The following is a 2,500-nucleotide window of genomic DNA, read 5'->3' on the forward strand; positions in this document are numbered from 1 at the left end:
GACGTTCATGCTCTACTGACTGTGCTGCTGGGCAGCCAAGAGCAACGAGCAGAGAAGTTGGATTCAAATGAACTTCTAGGTATGAAAGTGAGGAGCGACAGCAATGATGGACGCACTGGGTCAAAGCTGACTGTGTGCAGAAGATTCAGAGCACCAGCTTTCCCTCCTAGCTCTTCGATTGTGGGAGCAGACGGCAACTGTTCGTGCTCTACTCACTGTGCAGCTGGGCAGCCGAGAGCAAGCTCCGAAGAGGGTGCATTCAAATGGACCTTTAGGTATGACACCGAGAAGCGACAGCAATGATGGTGACACCGTTGCAAAGCTGACTGTGTGCTGAAGATGCCCAGCACATGCTTTCCCTCCTGGCTCTTCGGCTCTGGCAGCAGACGGCAACCGTTCGTCCTCTACTCACTGTGCTGCTGGGCAGCCGAGAGCAAGCTCCGAAGAGGGTGCATTCAAATGTACTTTTAGGTATGAAACCGAGGAGTGACAGCAATAATGGTGACAGCATTGAAAAGCTGACTGTGTGCTGAAGATGCCCCGCACATGCTTTCCCTCCTGGCTCTTCGACTGTGGGAGCAGACGGCAACCCTAACCCTAATCCTAACCCTAACCCTAACCCAAACCTAACCCTAACCCTAACCCTAACCCTACCCCTAACCCTAAGCCTACCCCTAACCCTAACCCTAACCCTAAACCTAAACCTAACCCTAACCCTAACCCTAACCCTAACACAACCCTAACCCTTAGCCTAAACCTAACCCTACCCCTAGCCCTAACCCTAACCCTAAACCTAACCATAACCCTAACCCTAACCCTAACACCTAACCCTAACCCTAACCCTAACCCTAACCCCTAATCTTAACCCCTAACCCTAACCCTAACCCTAACCCTAACCCTAACCTTTCACCAGCTTTCCCTCCTGGCTCTTCGATTGTGGGAGCAGACGGCAACTGTTCGTCCTCTACTCACTGTGCAGCTGGGCAGCCGAGAGCAAGCTCCAAAGAGGGTGCATTCGAATGGACCTTTAGGTATGAAAGCGAGGAGCGACAGCAATGATGGTGACACCGTTGCAAAGCTGACTGTGTGCTGAAGATGCCCAGCACATGCTTTCCCTCCTGGCTCTTCGGATCTGGGAGCAGAAGCCAGACCTTTGTGCACTAAGCGTTCTGCCCCTGGGCAGCCGAGAACAAGCTTCGGAGAGGTTGCACTCAAATGGACTTTTAAGTATGAAACCGAGGAGCGACAGCAATGATGGTGACACCGTTGCAAAGCTGACTGTGTGCTGAAGATGCCCAGCACATGCTTTCCCTCCTGGCTCTTCGGCTCTGGGAGCAGAGGCCAGACGTTCGTGCTCTAATCGCTGTGCTACTTGGCAGCTCAGAGCAAGCTCCGTAGAGGTTGCATTCGAGTGGACTTTTAGGTATGAAACCGAGGAGCGACAGCAATGATGGTGAAACCGTTGCAAAGCTAACTGTGGGCTTAAGATGCCCAGCACATGCTTTCCCTCCTGGCTCTTCGAATGTGGGAGCAGACGGCAACCGTTCGTGCTCTACTCACTGTGCTGCTGGGCAGCCGAGAGCAAGCTCCGAAGAGGGTGCATTCAAATGGACCTTTAGGTATGAAAGCGAGGAGCGACAGCAATGATGGTGACACCGTTGCGAAGCTGACTGTGTGCTGAAGATACCCAGCACATGCTTTCCCTCCTGGCTCTTCGGCTCTGAGAGCAGACGCCAGACGTTCGTGCTCTAATGACTGTGCAGCTGGGCAGCCAAGAGACACGAGCAGAGAAGTTGGATTCAAATGAACTTCTCGGTATGAAAGTGAGGAGCGACAGCAAAGATGGAGGCACTGTTGCAAAGCTGACTGTGTGCTGAAGATGCCCAGCACGTGCTTTCCCTCCTGGCTCTTCGGATCTGGGAGCAGAGGCCAGACGTTCATGCACTAATCGCTGAGGTACTGGGCAGCTGAGAAGCAGCTTTGGAGAGGTTGCATTCAAATGTACTTTTAGGTATGAAACCGAGGAGTGACAGCAATAATGGTGACAGCATTGCAAAGCTGACTTTGTGCTGAAGATGCCCAGCACATGCTTTCCCTCCTGGCTCTTCAGATCTGGGAGCAGAAGCCAGACGTTCGTGCACTAATCGCTCTGCCCCTGGGCAGCCGAGAACAAGCTTCGGAGAGGTTGCACTCAAATGGACTTTTAAGTATGAAACCGAGGAGCGACAGCAATGATGGTGACACTGTTGCAAAGCTGACTGTGTACTGAAGATGCCCAGCACATGTTTTCCATCCTGGCTCTTCGGCTCTAAGAGCAGAGGCCAGACGTTCATGCACTAATCACTGTGCCCCTGGGCAGCCGAGAACAAGCTTTGGAGACGTTGCATTCAAATGGACGTTTACATATGAAACCGAGGAGCGACAGCAATGATGGTGACACCATTGCAAAGCTGACTGTGTGCTGAAGAGTCCCAGCACATGCTTTCCCTCCGGGCTCTTC

Source organism: Pezoporus flaviventris, unplaced genomic scaffold (assembly GCF_033815535.1).
Source record: "Pezoporus flaviventris isolate CSIRO_AGI_PZ_B2104156 unplaced genomic scaffold, CSIRO_AGI_Pfla_v1 ptg000033l, whole genome shotgun sequence".
Classification (NCBI taxonomy): Eukaryota; Metazoa; Chordata; class Aves; order Psittaciformes; family Psittacidae; genus Pezoporus; species Pezoporus flaviventris.